The sequence below is a fragment of the Lygodium microphyllum genome, chromosome 26 (assembly GCF_053477565.2).
Source record: "Lygodium microphyllum isolate KBCC chromosome 26, Lygodium_microphyllum_v1.1.10, whole genome shotgun sequence".
Classification (NCBI taxonomy): Eukaryota; Viridiplantae; Streptophyta; class Polypodiopsida; order Schizaeales; family Lygodiaceae; genus Lygodium; species Lygodium microphyllum.
Window position 1 is genome coordinate 111,962,198 of NC_141160.1, and position 22,011 is coordinate 111,984,208.

Here is a 22,011-nt window from a genome sequence, read left to right on the forward strand (position 1 = left end):
TACCTTACCCCCTGACAAAACCAAGGCATGAAATCCACGAGGAGTAGGCCCAACATAATCTGATAGAAGGCCCGAAGCTAGTCACTAACCGACTGTTCTAACACAACCAAACTAAAAAGAACTATCAAAGAGGTCGCCCGAAGTGGTGGTTTGAACTACCTATCTAACTAAGGACAACTCAACTAGGAGCTCCTACTAGGCGAGAACTCCTATAGCCTAATCAAGAAATAATTTCTTTTAGCACATTACTCTTTTAACCTCTCATTTTTCGCACCTCTCATGGCTGGTTTTTTAATCATAAAATGGTTGTGCACAATTGTCATACACCTTGCATCAAGGATGCCATGTGGTATCTCCTGGAATGCATTGCAATTGATTGATAAACTTTGACCAACGCTGAGAGGACAGGAAACCCAAGCTGTAGGTCTAGACGGGCGCTTCCATTGACGAAAGTTTTGTGAGGCAAATCAAAATCTCTTGGAACGTTGAATTATGAAAGAGTGGAGTTTGTGCGAATGTTATATGTGTTAGCGACGCATCTTGGGGCTAATCCCCGAGGTGTAGGAGAGTTGCAGTGGAGCCGCGGCAATCAGCCGAGAGGTGCTTTCCAATGTGTGTATTGCAAGGCATTATGCCTATATGTTATGAAATCTCCCTCTGAGGAGAAGGGAAGGTGAACGTTGGACTACATATTGGATACAAATGCAAAATCGTCATAAGCATTTAGTGCAAAGTGAGTTTTAGACGCTCCTGGCCCGTGAGGCCGTGTGGTGAGGTTGTCTGTCGTATGCATGAGGCTTGGCTAGTGTCATAGCCAGTGTCGGCCCATTTTAGGTCCCATCAATGGTGCATCTGCCGAGAGCTTCCAACAAGTGGTGGTTCTCGAATCTAGGGTTTTTAGGGACCAAATAGTTGGTTTATGTCCTCTGACAAGGACCGTCAAGCCGAAATACAAAAAGTAGAACGTGCTGAGAGGGCTAGATGGTGGTTGGAGATTGTAAGACGCTATTGTCCTCAAAGGAGCAGCCCGTTACGCATAAGTGGTAGTGGTTCTAGTAACCTAGGTGTTACGAGTAGCTCTTCGAGTGCAAGTGGAAGTCTTGGTACTTCCCTATTTCTAGTTAATCAACCCACAACAAGTGGGGGTGTAGTGTTGCCTACACAAACTCCTGTTGTCAATCCAGTTGTAGCCATGGTAGAACCTATCACAATTCCAGCAGGTACACTGGATTTATCGGCATTAGGAGCACCGTTGCCCATTTTCCATGGGTTAGCAGAAGAAGATGGAGAACTCCACATTAAGGAGTTTCAAACGTTCATGTTTAACTATCGCATCCAAGAGGAAGGATACCTAATGATGTTCTTCAATATGACGTTAAAAGGAAGAGGGATAGTGTGGTATCACAGTCTAGAAGCCGGAACCATAACTAGTAGTATCCAATTCTTTACGACTTTCCATAGAGAGTTTGCCCCTGAGAAGGGTGGGTAATATTGGTTGCGTGTTCTGAATGTAACACGCCAAGAGCCAAATGAGAATGTCCAAGCATATGCCAAGAAACTAAAGCAAGTTTTTCGCAAACTTAACGCTTATATTCCCATTCCAGCAGCTGCACAGTTGCAATATTTCCTACATGGATTGGATTTTAATATCCAGGTGTAGCTGAGTAGTGTTGCTTTGGCTGATATTGACACTACCATTACCCAAGCAGAAGGAGCAGAGTCGCGCTTGCAAGTGGCTTATGCAGCAAGGATAAATTGGAATGGTAATAGTTTGGCCTTGACCAATGGGAGTCAAGGGGACCCCATGTTAAATACGGGTGGCGGAGGGAGTATTATGTCGAATTTGCCTATGTTACCAGCTCCTCCTAGCATGGCTATGCCTATGGCTAGTCAGGTGGCCTCGCTAAATAGTGGTGGAAACCAAAAAATGAATCCTAATGTTGTCCCAGTTGGTCAACGTCCAATTCCTAATCAAGTGGTTAGGCCCATGGGACAACAGACTGACGATCGCGGCTATGAGTCGAGTGCTTCTAATGTCCTTGGTGAAGTTAAGGATATGATGAAGCACTACACCAATATGTTCTTTGAACAGTATTGACAAAGAGCTGTGAATGTCAATTTTCTTAAGAAGCAACATAATTTGATAGGGAGCCGACACCTTGAAGAGGGTGGCCCCTCAAGATTCAGCTGTAAGTGGTGTGGGGGCTAACATTTCCCTAGGAATTGCCCGAATGTCAAATGTGATATTTGTGGGAAGTCTGGCCACTTAGCTGCTACTTGTTGGAGTAAGATCAGTTCTCTCCAATAAGGGAGTAAACAATCAGGTCCAGTTAATCATCGCGCACAAGGGAATAATCTCCAACAAGACGATGGACCAAGGCAAATACTGCAAAGAGGAAAGGCTGTTGTAGAGGAGTTACCTCATGGCAGTGGAGTCAGCCTTATTGAGGCTGTACGTGTCAATGATGCTGAAACTTCTAATCTATGAGCCATAACAAGAGGTCAAAAGATTAAAGAGGGTAACAAAGGAATTGTAAAACCTGTCGAGGGAAGCCCTAAGCAAGATGCTAGGGAAAAGTGAGTCCTAAATCCTGATAAGGAAGGTGGACCATTAAGACCTGTTGGCAGTAAAGTCGATCCCGAGGAGGATAAAGGATTGCCAAGAAAGAAGGTAAAGGCTAAAAAAGAGGCACCAAAGCCGATGGAAAGACCAAAGGAGAGAATGGTGTGGCGTGAGAAGAGAACTTTGGCTAATTACCACAACTTTGATCTAGCAAGTTCCCTTTGCGAAGTCAAACCAGACATGAATCTCCTGCAATTGATTAAACTTTCTCCAGGAGTATGCAAGGAATTCAAGAAAATCTTGCGTATAGGGTATATAGTAGAACATTTGGGCATAGCTAGAGTGGGGGAAGATTGGTTCGATCATGCTAAAAAGCATTGCCCTAGGGTTCTAGCATACGTGGATAGAATATTAGTGGAGCACGCTATCGTGGACACTGGATCCTCCGTCAATATCATAAGTTCAGACTTGATGGAGAGGTTAGGTCTAGAGATCCAAAAAGACGGCTCCACACTTCTTAGGATGGCTGATGATAGTCTAAGACAACCAGAAGGTTTCATTACTAAGGTCCACGTTACAGTTGCAAGCGTGGAATGCTATCTGGACTTTAGGGTGATAAGGTTTGCAGCACGTCCTAGCTATCGAGCTTTACTAGGCAGGCCATGGATTCTACGGACAGATTGTCAAGTCGATATACCCATTGGTTGAGAGATTCTAGGTCGAGGTGCCCATCGTGTAACAGTGGATGCTTACCCTGAGTCTCCTCAGAGTGAGAGAGTTCCACTATCCTCCACTGAACTAGAAACAGTAGATGATCCATTTGGTAGTGAGACATCATCAAGTGATGAATCTAAATAAGGGTCCACTATAGAGGATATTTATCAGATAACATTGAATGAGCCGATAGAGGCTCATGATCAAATAAGAGACGCGGACGTTATTGAGCTGGATCTTGGTACGCTAAATGATTCGCGGCCAATTACATTAGGGTCCATGATTAGTACGGAAGAAAGAGAGGATTATGTGTTCTTAATTCGAGAGTTCTGCGATATCTTTGCTTGGAGCTATAACGAACTTCGGGGTATTCCTCCTAGTCTAGTTGTGCATACTATTTCTGTAAAGGAAGGTACCTGCCCTGTACGTCAGAAAGTAAGGCATATGCCTTTTGAATTAAGGGACGGGTTGTACGAGAAACTACAAAAGTTGCGGAAAGTGGGTTTGATCTTTCCTATTTAGCATACTGAATGGTGCTCACCAGTTGTGATCAGGAAGAAGAATAATAATCAAATCCGTCTTTGTGTAGACTTTAGAGAGTTGAATAAGTAGACTGTTAAAGATTACTACCTGTTGCCGTTTATTGACCAAATTTTGGATCAACTAGCGAGTAGGGAAATCTATTCGTTTATGGACTGCTTTGCAGGGTATAACCAAATGGTGATTGCTGAGAAAGACAAGCTAAAAATTACGTTTATTACAGTCTTCAATACCTTTGCATACCATGTGATGGCATCTGGGTTGTGTAATGCACCTGGTTCATGGCAAAGAACAGCTGACAAGACATTTGGTGACATCTTCCCAGAGGAGCTGAAAGTATTCATTGACAATCTGGGGGCAGCCACCGTAAGGGATAGATAGTTGATCATTTTGCGGAGGTATTTTGAGCATTGCAGACAATTTTGCATAGTTCTTAACCCACGGAAGTGCGTCTTCAGAGTCCCTTATGGGGTCTTGTTAGGCCATGTGGTTAGTTTTGTAGGGATTGCGACTGATCCCGAAAAGATCAAGGTCATAGTCGCCATGAGTCCACCACGTACTCCAAAGAAAGTGCATAGCTTTCTGTCATCAGTAGGGTATTATTGGAGGTTTATCAATGCCTTGGCAGAAAGAACGTTGCTGCTGACCAACCTATTGTCCTTTAACTATCAGTTTACATGGAGTGATGCTTGCAAAGTGTCTTTTGATTATGTGAAGCAGGAGCTTGCCAAAGCACTTGTTTTAAAAGCACCAAAAAGGGGCGAAATGTTCTATATATTTTCAGTAGCAACCATGTATAGTATCAGCTGCTGTTTGGCCCAAATTTGGGAAGAGAAGTGGTACCATTCGATAGCTTTTGCCAATCAAAAGTTGGGCATATCAGAAATTAACTACACCTATATGGAGAAGTTGCGCCTTGCGATGGTATTTGCGACCAAAAAGTTCAGGCATTACATTCTTTATGAGAGGGTGGTTTTTTATATGAAGGCGGAAGGGCTTTGATTGTTAATGAATAAGTTACAGCTGTATGACCATTTAGCAAAGTGGTTAATCACTTTGCAAGAATTTGATTATGAGATTAAAAGCAAGCCACTGAAGCTTCAGGGCATTGTAGAGTGTCTTGTGGATTTCGGAGAGCCAAAAGAGGTTGTGGTTGAAGGAAGTGACATGGAAAATTTGTTCAAGATTGATACGGCATCTATTCCCTCCTGGTATGTTGCTATAACACACTATCTTTCTACGGGAGAGACTAGAGCTACTTTATCAAAATTGGAGAAGAGGAAAATTAAACAGCAGGCGTTGAAATTTTCCTTGATCGCAAGCACATTATATCGGCAGGGTGTTGATGATATCTATCGCCGATGTGTGATGCCTGACGAGGTTCCCTTTATTTTGGAAGAGTGCCATGACTCCGCTTGTGGAGGGCACTTTGTTGGGTGGTTAACGGCACAGAAAGCTTTAAGAGCTGGATATTGGTGGCCGTCCATCTTCCAGGATTCATTTGACTATGTCAAGAGATGTGATACATGTCAAAGGCATGACAACAGAGAGAATAGGAAATGCCCACTTATGTCGATCATGGCTATCCTTCCATTTGAGAAGTGGAGCATTGACTTTGTGGGTCCTATCACCCTGTCGTCTACTACTCAGAAGAGGTACATTATAGTAGCAACTGATTACTTTACAAAGTGGTCAGAAGCACAGGCGACGAGGCAGGACAATGCAAAAGAGACTGCCAATTTCCTACTTGAGCAAATCATCTGTCGTTTGAACCCATTTTTTAAATAAAGTGATTAAAAGTCTGATTGAAGCTTGGAAAATTACGCATAACAAGATGACGCTCTATAATCCACAAGCAAATGGACAAGTCGAAAGTACCAATAAGCAGCTTGTGGGTATCCTATCCAAGATAGTCTCCAAAAAGAAGCGGGACTGGGATACAAAATTATATGTGGCAGTTTGGGCGTATAATACGACGTTTAAATGAGCCACTGGCCACACCCCATTCAAATTAGTTTACGGGGAGGAGTGTGTGTTGCCCTTAGAAATTGAGTTACCGACCATTAGATTCGCAATCAATCATTCTCTGGGTGATAAAGATGCCCTATTTGAGCGGTTTACAACTATAGCCCATTTAGACGAGCTCAAATTGCAGAGTTTGTTGCGCCAGGAGGTAGCTAAATGTTGAGGATGAAACGGTTGCATGATCTGAAAGAAAAGAAATATACTTTTAAAAAGAGGCAGTTAGTTCTATATTACGATGCACGTAGGGAGCTATTTCCAAGAAAGTTGGAACCTCGATGGGATGGCTCTTACAAGATAGTTCGGATAGGTAAAATAAGTCCACAGTTCTATTAGCTGATCTACAAGGAGTGGAATTTAAGAATAATGTTAATCTTAATAAGATTAAACCTTATTATTTCTAAGTATGCTAACACGGAAAAATGCATTGCAGGTCCATGCTAGGGCTGATTGGAGACCTGCAGGAGAGCTTAAATTGGTTGATGGGGCGGTTAATTCCTTATTTGGAGCACCCATATCTCGAGCAAAGATATTATTAGGGGAGGCTTATCTGGTGGAGCAAGGGATATAAAGTGATTGAGCAAGAAGACGGTAGCTTTGTGTGGGAAATTAAAGTTTTCTGCCATCAGTGCTTACAAATCTTGACAAGCATCCCTGTTGAGTTTAATGAAGAAGGTGCGATGGAGCCATCAGTTCATCCTCTAAATATGTTGAACTTTGACTATCATAATTACGAATAGGGGAGTTCTTGATGGCTGGCGGTGTAAAACCCATTATGGACGTATACATTATATTTTGATGGAGCGTCCAGGGGCCCTAATAGAAAAGGAAGTGTTGGAGTAGTTATCCGAGATCCCTGATGTAGAGTTGCAATGAAATTACATGCTTATCTCAGGGTAGGATTTACTAACAACATGGCGGAGTATAAAGCCTTGATTATGGGATTGAATATTGCTAAGAAAGGTGGTATTAGGCGGTTGTTAATAAAAGGGAATTCCCAGCTGATCTTAAATCAACTCAATGGGACATACACAGTCTGGAATCCTCTCCTTCGTATGTATCATCAAACTGCTATAACCCTCCTTGATGAATTTGAGAGCATATCTCTTCAACTCATTCCATGTTATTGGAATCAGTTTGCAGATTCCTTAGCTAATTTTGCTTATGAAGAGGACCTCTTTTTCAACTGTGGTCCTAGTTCGGATGTTGTTATTGATAATGAGACAGGACCTGGTCGCTTGTGGGGAATGTTATTAGACCACACGTTATATGGCAGGCGATGGTTAATATGGGTAATGCAAAGAGTAGCCGAGACCCATCTACTGTTGTTATCTTGAATCCATAGGTTGATCAGAAGACATGTTATGCGCACGCCTCTTGTTATATATGCAGGAGGTATGGGCCATAATTTGATGCATTTAGTTTAGGGTCGAGAGCCCTATTTTTCCCCTTGGAATGGAGTGTATTTGCGTATATGTGCATCTCTATGAGCTAGTTTGTTTGTTTCATTAGGCCAAGAGGGCCAGTTGCTTTAAGTAGTTAATCTCTGATTTCTTTAGGCCAAGAGGGCCAGTTGTTTTCAAGTTTTAATAATCTATCTCTTTAGGCCAAGAGGGCCAGTTAGTTTGTAGTGAAATGTGCTATTTCTTTAGGCCAAGAGGGTCCTATCTCTATTTGGTGCAGGTACGTTTAATGCTTTGTTGTTTTAGTGATTGCACCATACAGGTTGACGAAGTCGCTGGAGGGAGCCTTTGCTGTGAAGAAGATTCTTGTGGCCATTCCAGGGGGTTTCATTCCCTTTTCGAGTTTTTCCCTTAAGCAATTAATGATACATGTGCGGGTGAGGGTTACTTTCTTTTGTTTGTTGGGGACTAGCACTTGAGGCATGAAGTCCCAGGTTTAGGTTATGTATGTCTGGGGGAGGTCTAAGTAGTCATTGCCTCCTGCAAGGCATTGTCAGGCATTGAAAGACTTGTTTTAGATGGGAGTTCTAGTGTCCTTGTTTTGTTGACCTGCTAGGCGGCCGTTATAGGAGTTCCTGTTAGTTGTGAGGCAATTAGAGAAGCCTACTAAAATAATGATGGAAAGAGACAAAACCTTAAAGATCTGAAAGACAATATATGAATATACGGAGGTGTCTAAAAAGGGGTTTTAACCCCTATAACAATAGAAAAGAAAGAAAAATCCTTGAGCTGTTATTTATCGCCTTGCAAAGGCTTGGTAGGTTCCTAGGGATGAGCCAAGACCCAGGGCCGATACCTTGCCCTTCCTTGGGGTGACATCTTGCCCTAAAATAAAGAAAATAAAAGAAGGTTGGAGCGAAAATAAAAGTGAGCGTTAGAAAAGGATTAAGTGTCATCTTGCGAGGGCTTGGTAGGTTCTTGGGTACCGAGACAGGACCCGAGGCTGATGCCATGTTCGCCTTGGGTCACTACGCTCAGCTCCCTCCTTTTTACATGCTCGAGAATGGAAAATGAGAGGTTAAAAGAGTAATGTGCTAAAATAAAATAATTCTTGATCAGGCTATAGGAGTTCTCGCCTAGTAGGAGCTCCTGGTTGAGTTGTCCTTAGTTAGGTAGGTAGTTCAGATCACCACTTAGGGCGACCTCTTTGATAGTTCTTTTTAGCTTGGCTGTGTTGGAGCAGTTGGTTAGTGACTAGCTTCGGGCCTTCTGTCAGATTATGTTGGGCCTATTCCTCGTGGATTTCATGCCTTGGTTTTGTCAGGGGGTAGGGTATGAGCTGTGATGTGTTGTGTTGTGTATTTTTTGTATCAGCTTGATGCTCCTTTTTTGTTGTTTATGTGCAGATCTCTTCGTGGGATTCGACGGGTTGAGTTCCTCTATCCCGTGGTTGCCAATGACAGATGATTTTTGATATCGAGAAGTACTTAAAAATAGCCAAAAATTACGAATATCAAGGGAAAAATAGACTTCGTCTAAGGTGGCGGTGGCAATCAATACGATTTTAAGCGGCAAGTCCCCAAAGTGCTAGTGCTTATTTTCATGGAAATCAAACAGTGGTGGCGGATGGCCGAGCTGGAGTTTTCCTAGATGCAAAATAACGTCACGAATCCAACGCAAGTATCGGATCTCCATTCCGAGGTCATTTGATCCCCCATTTAATCCTCGCAAGTTTCGAGGTTGTGAAGTAGCTACTAGATTTGGAAGTTGAGAAGAGTGTGATGGGGCCCAACTTTGTAGATTTCAATGCCATGGAACCACCCGTCCAGACGGATCTCGAATCCGTTGTCGTTTGCCCCTCCAAAAGCGAAAAAACCACTTGCCGGAAGTGTGAAAGCAAAAGGCATGAACTAGATAATTGGGGTTTTAAGCTTAAGCTCTAATTGAGAGCTTAAAAGAAACTCACGATTTGAAACGTTGTGGGGGGGGGGGGGGGGGAGGGGGGAGGCGTTAGTTTTTTTGCGCCCCATTTTTCCCCCATTCTTCATTATTTTATGATCCGTGGAGGCAGGAGGAATCCTCCTGGCCCTGAGATGCTTCTATCCTTCACCCTCCATCGCCACAAACGGATCAAGGAATGATGCACTGAGCAAAGAGATAAAAAACCAATCTTTCTCTCTCCTCCCTCTCTCTCCTGCATAGAGGCAATTCATGTGCAAGAAATCAAGAAGAAGAGGGGCTGAAGAATGCTTGTCCAGCTGTGATCGGATTGCTTCAAGATGAAGAGGAGGCTGAGAAAAGAGGTTCAGCACTGAAGAATGGTTGCTGGTCGGTTCGTGGGCTACTCGGAATAATTATTAAAAAACCCGCAACATGCAAGACACGCGGTATGCTCCAATTTTACAAAGAAATTGGATTGTTTTTGTTGTTTCATGGTCCAAATGTTGTTCATATGCGATGAATTTTTGTTTGAACCTTGTTTGCATCATGTTTGAGGGCTATAACTACAGAAATACAGAACCTGTAATGATTTAGAGCGGTTATTAATTCTTTAAAACCTGCGAAATGTCATTTTTAATGGAAATTAGTGGTTTTTTTCGATTTTGAGTTGGGAAGAGGGAATGGAAATGGGATAAAATGAGAGAAAATGTTAAGTTTCAGTCAAAATAATAAGCCAATACAAATGAATCAGAAAATAACTATTTTCCATGAATAATAAATAGCAAAAATAGAGAAAATTGAGATTTTCGTGCTCAAAAAATATAGAAAAATAAGATTTATGTGCGCGAATGTTTGGCGAGGTTAAATCATGAGGTCAAGCCTCAGTTTGGCCTTGTCCTTTGTGTTATAGTATGTATTTATTGTTTTTTACGTACAAAAATGATACAAAACAACCATTTACACCTATGCACCGCAGCAACACCTAAACGGTGAGGGGGGGATGAAGTTTGTGCAACGATATAATTGTTAAAAAGATACAAATTTTGATTTTCCTCTTGGTGCATAGCATTTAGGGATCGTTCCATAATTAAATATAAGCGACTAGTAGCACGAAAGTTCCGGTGCTAGTCCCTAAAGCAGCGCAGCACGTAACGCTTAGTTGAAATTCATGAAAGGGCTATTTTTTCACACCTCACATGGCTGGTTTTTTAATCATAAAATGATTGTGCACAATTGTCATACACCTTGCATCAAGGATGCCACGTGGTATCTCCTGGAATGCATTGTAATTGATTGATAAACTTTGACTAATGCTGAGAGGACAGGAAACCCAAGCTGTAGGTCCAGACGGGCGATTCCGTCGGGAAAAGTTTTGTGAGGCAAATCAAAATCTCTTGGAATGCTGAATTATGAAAGAGTGGAGTTTGTGCGAATGTTATATGTGTTAGCGACGCATCTTGGGGCTAATCCCCGAGGTGTAGGAGAGTTGCAGTGGAGCCGCGGCAATCAGCTGAGAGATGCTTCCCTATGTGTGTATTGCGAGGCATTATGCCTATTTGTTATGGAATATCCATTTGAGGATAAGGGAAGGTGAACCTTCGGACTACATATTGGATACAAACACAAAATCATCATAAGCATTTAGTGCAAAGTGAGTTTAGATGCTCCTAGCCTGCGAGGCCGTGTGGTGGAGTTGTTTGTCGTATGCATGAGGTCTGGCTAGTGCCATAGCCAGTGCCAATCCATTTTAGGTCCCATCATCTTTTTATCGTGATGGTTCTTCATTGGAGTCCTCTACCTGTTTAGCTTGATCAGATAGATTATGTTGAAACGAAAATGACAATTTGATGGTGAAGTTTTGCAAGCATTGATGTAGGTTGACAAACGCATAAAGAAACATCATCAAAAGTGATGATGCATGTCATGCTGCTTTGGAATAGGTTGATGTTGAAAATGGGCTAAATGGGAGTATAGATAGCAAGCTTGTGGTTGAAAATGGTATTATGGGTAGCACAAATCATATAGAGAAGGCTATGTATAATAGGGATGTCCATCAACAAGCACATGACGAAGAAGATGCTCATTTTATTCCAAGTAGTCATTATTCAAGAATGCATTGGGCCCGTGCTACAACAGAGACAATTGTTAAAGTGGGAGAAAGAGAGACGCCTTGCATAGCTCTCTTGGATCATGGTTTTGAACATCAAGGGATCTTTATGCGGCTTGTCCAAATGTACCCGTGACTATTGGAGATGTTAGGGATGAATATCATTTTTTTGTGCAGGATTCATGCAGTTATCCTGTGATTTTGGGGCAGCCCTATATTTCGGAATCAAGACTGGAAACAAAAGCCTTGGATGATGGTTCTTCATATGCTTGGGTTCAAAGTAAGACAATACAAAGATAATAAAAAGACAGTACAATTTCTTACTATTTGTGTAAATCATCTCTGCAATTGGGATAGGCTGTGGGATAATCCTATGCCACCTAATGCACAATATTTTAAGGGTTTTTAGACAGCATTGCTATAAGTGGAGGCTATGACAGTGCCTCTAGGAAGATAATTATGCCTCCAAGAAAGGGGAAAATTGTGTTTGTGTTTGGATTGTAGGAATGGACATCATGTAGTTTTGGCAGTTTTAAGAATATTTCAGCCATGTGCAAGGCTGAAAAGAAATATGTAGGATGGGCTGAAAAAGAACTAAAGACATATGGTTTGATGGCTGCAAATGAAGGTATTTCAGGGCTGGTTGATGTTGATACAATGGCTGAAATTTTTGCAGCAATTAATGCTAAAAAAAGGTAGAAAAAGAGGTTATTTATGTTAACACTTTAGAGATGTATGAAGTCATTCAAGAGTTTGCTGAGCATGAACATGAGAATATAGAAGAAGAAGAGGTAGAAGATGAAGACATTGACATGGCAGAGGATACTTCTTCTGACACTGCAGATCCATAAGACTTTGGCACATGCCAGAGGATGTGCAGGTTAGGAGGGGGTGGATGTCGTGCCGTTACGTGCACACCAAGTGAAAAACTCTAGAGTGTAGCATTCTAATTGATCTAGAGAGCCAATGCCATTTTAGACATTAGTGTTAGTGACCATGGTAAAAAAATATTAGATTTTTGGACAAGTTTTAGTCATTTTTTTATATTTTAGATATTATCTCTTGTAAAAATCCAAGAACTGTAGACAACTTCTAGACTAGGATGATATGTAAAAGAAAGTAGGTAGCTTTTAGCCATTTTTGAGAGGATTTTATGGAAAAAGAGGGATTGGCAAAATCACACAATGTGCAATCGCTCTTTTCAGCCCAGTGAACAACACTTCGAACTGGGAGATGAAGAAGGAGTGATCTGGCAGAATTGTGGCCAAGTGTCCTGGTATTTTACCTCCTTTTTGAAGCCAATGGAAGCATTATATTGGCGGTCTGAGCAACATAGAGGAATATATTATTTTATGCACATTTTTGTGTACAAGAGTTTTTTCTTCTCATAATGCAGAAATAAACTGACAGGCTTCAACTCTGTGAGTATTCTTCTACATCTCTTATTTCTTTCTGTGAGTATTCTTCTACGTCCTCTATTTCTTTGAACTCCTTCTCTTCTGTCTACTCCTCTCCTTGAATCTCCCTTCACCGTGCTGTCTCTTACCCTTGTGGTAGACTTTCGACCCCAAACACTTCAACACCGTCATAGTTATTTAGAACCCCCTTGGATAGGGTTCAAAAATCCTTTCACAGACAGTGCTTCTAAAATTACAAGCACAAACAATAATGTGGCGAGTGCTCAGAACACCTACTAAGGTGGAGTTTCCTTTTTTAAGGTTAGCATTCAACCATCAGATTTTTCTTACCTTGGAGAGATTAGTCATGATGCATTTGCATCAAATCCTCGGCATTATCATCCATATCTCTTGACATCAGAAGTATTCTAGATACAAGTCCTCCTACTCCTAGATGAATACTCTATGCTTCATCCCTCGATTATCCTTGCAATAGGAATTGAAAATTACCTTTAATAGGTGCTACCCTCCCCATTATTACCCTCATGAAACCATATCCCCAATCCTCTAGGATTTAGAGTTAAGTTGCATTAGGTCATCTTAGATCATTCTAGGCTCTATTTAGTGCTCTCCTATTTTCATTATTTTTCTCCTTTGATTTTTTTCCCTTGGTGGAAACCATTATCAACTACCCCATGTATGATAGAAGTAACTCTATCATAGTTTGGATGACTACCACTATCATGGGGTTTTATTTTTCCATGATAAACAATCCTAGTTTGCTATGAGTAGTCACATGTTTGTGGGTAGCTATGCTCTCACCAAGAGAGTGGAAGGAGAATTGAGCAATCCTATGGGTTGGTCCTTAGACAATGTTTCCATCGTTTTGATGGTCGGGTCACAATTATCGCTCTAAGGTTTATCTATTGATCAGATTTACTAGGGAATAACCTAAGTGAGTTGCCCTTCTTACCTGGACAATTTTAAATAGTCTAAACATCTGTGTCATTACCTCAGGCAAATCAGAGCTTGAATGTCTTTCAAGTATTCTTTATTGTAGATATATTTTTTTATGCTTCAGTGAACGTAAGTATTCTACTTCATGCACATTGCAATCATGGGGCGTAAATGTGGTTTTGTGGAAAAGAGAAAAATGCTTTTATCCCATTCAATTCCTTCCTCTCTGCAAGTGAAGTGGAAATTGAATACACTACTTATGTAAGTGAAGAGGAACTTATCCCTTTTGGTCATGCAATGAAGCAAGAATTTACTGCTTTTTATGGATGCATCTATTTCTTTATTAACTAAGATACTTAGGATCCTGCCTTGCAATCATATGACGCAACTTTCCTAGATGTAGGTTTCCTTCAAAACATCTTTGATGTAAAATGTCAATCCCTAACAGTCCTTATAATTTTTCTAGGCATTCGAGTGCACCCATCTTTCAATTCCTTTTACCTCTCAAGCATGCCAATGCTAGTGCATAAATTTAATTCTCTATGAAAAAAAAGAATCCATACAAAATCCTTGATTTTTGTGTGCACCAATGTGAAGTCCATTATGCAAATTGTTGATTCTATAGCATGCCTTAGTGCCATAGGAACACAATTCCCAATATGATTTTAATGTAACATAACTGGTGGTTTGCTATCATAAATTTTTGCATGAATACTTTTTCCTACCTAATGTAATCAATCTTTGTTTATTATCCCTTTAGACGTTTTCAACCAGAGAGATTTATGGATTGCACGTGATTAATAAGTGTTGCAGTTCCTTGACCCATAGCTCTGTCAATTGAGTGGGATTAACATTCGATTGGACCTTACTTTGCTTTGGGGCCATTGTCTAGCTCATGCTTTCTTCACATATACACTGTCGGAGGGGTTTTTGTCGAAAGGTCGAATCCATCGGGGATCATAAGTAGAAGGAAGTAGAGATAGGATATGGAAGAGAAAATAGAGAATATACAAGTGGTAAATACTACAAAGACAAAGCACAATGAATTGAATCAATATGTATTGAAAGAACCTGAAATCTTCGCACTACTCAAAAGAAATCTCCAGGCATTAGATCTCCCGGAGCTTCTTTGTAGAATAAAAAGTGTATCAAAATTACAGCTCCTTCTCTGCTACTCGAAACCCAAATCTGATGGCTCCATTGGCTCCGAAAAGGGGGGGGGGAAACCTTTAGGACACCTGGTCACGGATCTCCTAGATCACTCATTCTTCTTCTTTTAGTTCAATCTGCAGTTTTTAGCCTGTTTACAACGATCCCGACCCGTGCAATTTTGTTAATCTATCCCTCTTAAGAAAATCCCATAATTGGCTAAAAAAGCAACTAGCTTTTTGCATGCCATCCTAATCTAGAAGTTTTTTCTAACTTTTTCAGATTTTTTACAATAAATAATATAAAAAATACGCTAAAATTATCCAAAAATCTAGTATTTTTGGATAATACATTCAACTCACACTAGTACTAATGGCTCATATCACATTGATTCTCTAGATCAATAAAGAAGTCGGATGATGATGCATTCCATACTTTTTCACACTGTGTCCTCATAACATCACGACATCCACCCCCTCTGAACCTACACATCCTCCGGTATGTGCCAAAATCCTAGTTGTCATCGGATTCTAAGTCCTCCTTATCCTCTGCAACCATATCATTTACTTCTTCATCTTCCATATCTTCCTGGCTAGCCTCTATATCATGACCACTATTTTCTTCCAATTCTTGCAATTCATAGGCAGTAGATTCTTGCCTTTTGAATAATTTGATTATTTTCCCTGCTACCGAAAGTTTGATGGCTGTCCCATCCAGCTCATTTAATATATAAGTAGCATTATCAAACACCTGTCTTACCACATATGGTCCAAACCATCTTTTGGAAACTTTACGCATGGCACTATGCTAGTTGTCTAAATTGCTATCATAAACCAATACCCAATCCCCATCTTGTATAGTTCTTGGTCTCAATCTATGTCTTTTGTCAAACCGTTTCTTGTTCTATATCCTTGCTGCCCTTAACTTTGCAATTGCTACCTCTATGTCTTCTGACTTTCTTTCCAACTGTCTAATGCGCAATGCCAATAACTCCTCTCGATTCGACTCCTCCTCCCAAGGTAGCACACTCCATGTGACTATCATCTCTTCTATCAGCATGATAGGTTTTTGACCATACATCAATTCTGCAGGCATATATCCTGTAATGGCACTATGAGTTGTTCTGTCAACCCACAAAGCATAAGGGAGAAATCGTGGCCACTCTTTTACCTTCTCTCCACATGCTTTTGCCAATGCCTTTACAATAGGTGGATGACCTCTTTCATTTTTTCCATTTCCTTTATGGTTATAGGCTGAAGTTAAAGCAAGCTTTATCCCCAACCATGCAAAGAAATCATGAGCTTCATCTGCATCCAACTCACCCCTATCTGCTGTAATTTTTCCCACACAGCCATATTGATAAAAGATCTCTTCTAAAAGAAAAGTACACACAGCATTTGTTGTCTTAGTATGTAAAGCTTTCCCTTCCACTTGATTAGTCAAGTCTTCATGAGCAAGCACAAGATATCTCATTTTCCAAAGACCTGTAGGCATTGTGACCAAATCCACCACCCACTTAAAATGAAGTGACAATGGATATGTGGGTTGCAATCCATCCCGATGTCTCATAAATGAATACATTTGACATGTCGTACATGTTTCCACAAAGTAAGCAACATCCTTATACATATCTTGCCACCAATATCTTTCTTTAATCTTTGTAAAAGTACCCCAAACACCTCTATGACCAGCCCACAATTAGCTTTCATGAAATTCTTGCATTACTTTTACTTGTGAAGCTCTATCACCCAAAACGCGCAATGGCATACCCTGTTTCTTTTTATCATGTTTCCATAAGTATCCATCTTTTATGAAAAACCCATACGCTTTCCTCTTGATTTTCTTAAACTCCTCATCTGACCATTCATCTCTCTTTGCTAATGTACTAAGTTATTGACCAATTCTCAGCCACTTTCCTGCATATTTGTCTTCTAGAAACACTTCTACACAAGATACAAAACATCTAAAGTGTCTCCTCATTGTTGTCCAAGCTTCTGTTAATGATGTAGTAACACCTTGCATTGCTAAATTCACTCTTGCAACATCATTTTCAGCCATAAGAAAGTCATCTTCTTCCTCCTCATCCATCATCCCATCTTCATTCTCATAACATGCTCGAGATAACATGTCTGCCCCACTGGGTTATCTCTTCCTATAATATGCTGAAACTCAGGGTTCAAAGATTTGATGTATGCAATCCACCGGAGCATAGCAATCATACCCAATACCGGCAAACAATCGGTCTCAATTACTACATGAGCACCCATAAAATATTCCTTATCACATTTAAGGGCTGTCACAATTCCCCATAATTCTATTTTAACCTGTGGATATCTTCTCTATCATTCAATCAATACTTTAGCACCAAAGCGAATTGCATATCTTTGCCCTTCCTCATCATCTTTCCCAATTACCCATCCAATCCCAATTGTGCTTGTATCAACAGTAATAATGATAGGCTTTTCATGTGAATAGTCAACCTTTCTCAATGTAGGAGCATATTTTAAGAGTTGCTTCAATTTCTTCATTGCTTTCTGATGCTTCCTTTCCCAATGAAAATTTTGACCTTTCCTTAGAAGCTGATAAAGAGCATCGGCTACATGTGCAAAGTGAGGAATCCATATCAAATAGAACACACATGCACCCAAGAATCTACACATCTTTGATACATTCGTGCATACATCTTGCATTTTATCAATCCCATCTATTTTTGTTGGTGATGGTCTTCGCCCATAAGGCCCACACATATGCCCAACAATCAAAACCTCTTCAACTCCAAAGACAGACCTTTTTCCAGAAATAGTTAAATGCACCTCTTCTAGACGTGTCAAAATCCTCTCACAATCCACAATATGATCTACAAAAAATTGTCTGCATCCATCTCTTCATTCTTTTTATCCACTGCACACCCTTTGATTGGAACATCATCCAAGAAGGGCATAGTCAATTCTGGTATAAAATCCCTGAGAACCCTATTCATAGCATTTATCATGTGTGCCACTGAGTTTGTTGCTCCCTGTGGGAGAGTACACATCCGTACTAACCCCAAGGGAGTCTTCATGGTTGTGATATCCCTGCTATCAATTGCAAGCCGAAACTGATCATAACTCGAGTAAAGATCACCCAAAAAATAGATCTCTCTACCTGCAAAAGCCTCTACAAATTCATCAACCACAGGACTTGGACCCACATTTCTTATGGCTACTTTATTGACCGGTTGCATGTCTTGAATAAATCTCAAAGCCCCATTCTTTTTGGGCACAGTAAACCAATGATTTGAGTACGGGGCTGAAGAAGGCTCCAAGATCTTCATGCGAATCTTTTCATTTAGCAAATCCATCAACTTTGGCAAGTAAGCTTTAGGCACTGGAATAGGCCTCAAATTCCATGGTACATGTGGCACCGTAAATATGACCATAGGAGAGACAACATTTGGATCCACACAACCTATTTCACTTGGCTGAAATGCAAATGCCTTTCCATGTCTAGCCAACATCCACATAAAACAGCCTCTCTCAGTATGTAAAAGAAACCCTTATGCACCAACTTTCAATTCCTATAATGTTTCAGATGTAAATTGATGACCTATATCATTAGGATCCCATAAGCTTGGCTGCCTTGACACTTTTGCATACATATCCTCACTCTCTGGTGGAAGTGGCAAAGCAATTGGTTTCACCTTTTTGTCAACTGTCTTATACTTTGTCTCCACAAGTGCTTCAACCCATTGCAATCCTTCCTATTGAGCAAACAATGCTATAACATCATACATGTCCAAAGAACATACTAACAACACTCTGTTTTCAGCCTCATTTTCTGCATGTATAGTTGTCAAAATTTCAGCCATAGTGTCATTAATATTCAGCCCATAAAACATGCCTGAAGTGCCTTCATTTTCAGCTAACAGTCCTAATACTCAGTTCCTTAGTAGCCCGTTTCATAGATATGCATTCATCCCTACACATAGCTTTCATAGGCTTAAACCAACATGAACTGTTTGCTGTAAACTGAGAATTACCAATAGTAAATACATGCTTCATTTCATCAAGAGGCGAGTACACCCTCTGAACAGCACTACTGTAGCCCCACATTACAACAGTGCTTAATGAAAATCCAGGTCTTTGAATTCCCTTGCATTTGGAACCAAAGGAGACTCTCGAAGCGTATCCCGATTTCTAGGATGATTAACACAAACAGTAGGAAATTGGACTTCTTTTCTCCCATCTTGCTTCTGACTCTTGCATAAGCAGAACCATCATTAAGCACCTTTGTTTCCATACACACACCTGTAATATAGGGCTGTCCCAAAATCACTACATATGAGGAATTTTCTTGCACAAAGAAGTGTTGCTCTTCCTGTACATCACCAATCGTCACTTTTACATTAGGACATGTAGCATAGAGCTCCCCTGAAGAATTATTTGCAGCCCTCATTCACCAACCATGATGAGTATCTACAGGCCATGCACCATTTTCATACAATCCACGCTCAATGACATTTATCTCAGACCCATGGTCAAGTAAAGCAACACAAGGAGTTTCACGCTCCCCTATTTTCACTACCGTTTCGGTGGTAGCTCTAGCCCAATGATTTCTTGTGTAGTGACTTTGAGGAATAAATCCTAGAGTCTCTTCTCCTTATTGTTGCATTTTCCTTACTCCACCATGCATATTGCTACAAGACAATGCATTTTCAGCCACTTTCTTCTCTTTTCCACATGCTGTCCACACTGATTAGTAGCATCCTGCATAGACAATCATGTACTTACTTCATGCTCATATTCAGCCCGTATACCCAAAAAACCAGTTTTCTCTTCAAATTGTAGCAATGCACTAGTGATATCACCAAGAAACTGATGCTTCCTTTTAATTATGTCATTGATCTCATCATGAAATTCTCACTTGGCAATGCCAAGCACCTCTCCCATGGTAAATTCCACCCGACTGTTTAAGATCTGTTCTTCAAGAACCTCCATAAGATCTATGGCTGTCTCAATGTCAGATTGCAACTTATATCATGGCTGCTTGCCCTTCTTTTTTCCCTCTTGTTTGTTATCTTGTTTTTTGCTCCTGACTGACCTCTTCCATAACATGCTCGGGAGGTGGCTGATTTGCAGCTTTAGGCTGATCCACACTTCTTCTTGTCATTCTTTTAGATGTCCCTGCAATATCTTCATCTCTTTTTCGTTTTTCTTCCACAAGTACATCTGTGTTTTGTACCTTTGCTAAATATGCATACATTGAATATGCATCTACCGGTGATTCCCAACCAGTTATGCCACAAATGTCTTGCCCTGCATGAGACATTTCACTATCAGTGACCTTTCTCTTTTCAACTGCATGTAAAGCATGTGTTCATATTTCAGCCTTTGGATTGGCCATGCATTCTATCCAATTGTAGACCAAAAGTAGAAGCATGTACCATCGCATAAGCATTTCAGACAACCAAGCCTTCTAACAACTTCTGCATGCCTCCCTTTCCAAAATTAAAAGCAAGAGGCAATCTCATTTCTTGTGCATGGATCTTGCCATCTTTCCAAAAGATGAGTTATCGTGCCAAGGCCTCCTAATAGGCAGCATAATCCTTTCTCTCGTGCTGCAAATTGTCACACCACATACATCTTTTTCCAGGCTTAGGGGCTGCTACCCGTCCCCTTTCCTCTTGTCCTTTTTCATCCAATTTTGCAACTTTCAATTGAAGATCTCACATGCCTTTGACCAATTCAGCTAAGACATCTTCCCTAACAGAGGAAACAATAGCAGGTACAACCATAGGGTTAGCCACAGAAGTAGGTGGCTTACTAGATACATCAACTGTCTTGCCCGTAACAATGGGCAAGCTAGAGACATGCAATCTTTCTCTTCTTCTATGCTTCTTCATAAGTGGAGTAACAACCTCCTTGACATGTCTCCACTTTGTTTTCAAACCTGTCTCTGTAGTCTAATCCTCCAGCAAATCATCAAGCTTCTCTTGAAGCTCAGGATCAGTTGCCTGTAGCAAAAATTCAATTTTCTGACTTGCAAGAGCTTGCTGTTCTACAAGATCCAACTGCTCAAATCGACTTTCAAATTCTCTTAACAATTCCATAGCCACAAGACCCTTATTGGGTTGTAAAACCCACTCTTGAAAAATATTGCATGTAATCAAACCGGTGTCCTCAATGTAAAAATCTTTCGTGAGTGTCTTCTTAAAGACTACCTAGTTAGCATCCTGAAAGTATAATTCAGTAATCTGTGCTTTCAGTTCATGAATAATAACACGTAAAAAATACCGGCTCCATGCAGATTGAGCCACCCCAAAGAATTCTATCTTCTAAGCATAGGTATGTACATATGCAGATACATTCTTGCCATTGAATAACTTCACCTCACACTCAACTGCTTGCAAAGCATTCATCACAACACTTTCTGTTTGAGCTGAAGCTTGCATCACCTATTGTTGTTATTGTACCTGCATAAGCATATTCATATTTTGCACCAACTGTTGCAAAACATCACTAGAGAATGTATTCGAAGATTCTCCCATCTTGTCTTTCCTTCTTCTGACAACCTTTCACATTGGGTTCACCAATGTCGGAGGGGTTTTTATCGAAAGGTTGAATCCACCAGGGATCAAACGTAGAAGGAAGTAAAGATAGGATATGAAAGAGAAAATAGAGAATACACAAGTGGTAAACACTACAAAGACAAAGCACAATGAATTGAATCAATATGTATTGAAAGAACCTGGAATCTTCACACTACTCAGAAGCAATCTCTAGGCATTAGATCTCCTGGAGCTTCTTCATAGAACAAAACGTGCATCAAAATTACAGCTCCTTCTCTGCTGCTTGGAACCCAAATCTGATGGCTCCGTTGGCTCTGAAAGGGGGGGTAAAACTCTAGGACACTTGGACACCTGGTCACGGATCTCCTAGATCACTCCTTCTTCTTCCAGTTCAATCTGCAGTTTTCAACCTGTTTACAGTGATCGCGACCCATACGATTTTGTCAATCTGTCCCTCTTAAGAAAATCCCATAATTGGCTGAAAAAGCAACTAGCTTTTTGCATGCCATCCTAATCTAGAAGCTTTTTCTAACATTTTTGGTTTTTTTACAATAAATAATATCAAAAATAGGATAAAATTATCCAAAAATCTAGTATTTTCAGATAATCCATGCAACTCACACTAGTACTAATGGCTTAGATCACATTGATTCTCTAGATCAATAAAGAAG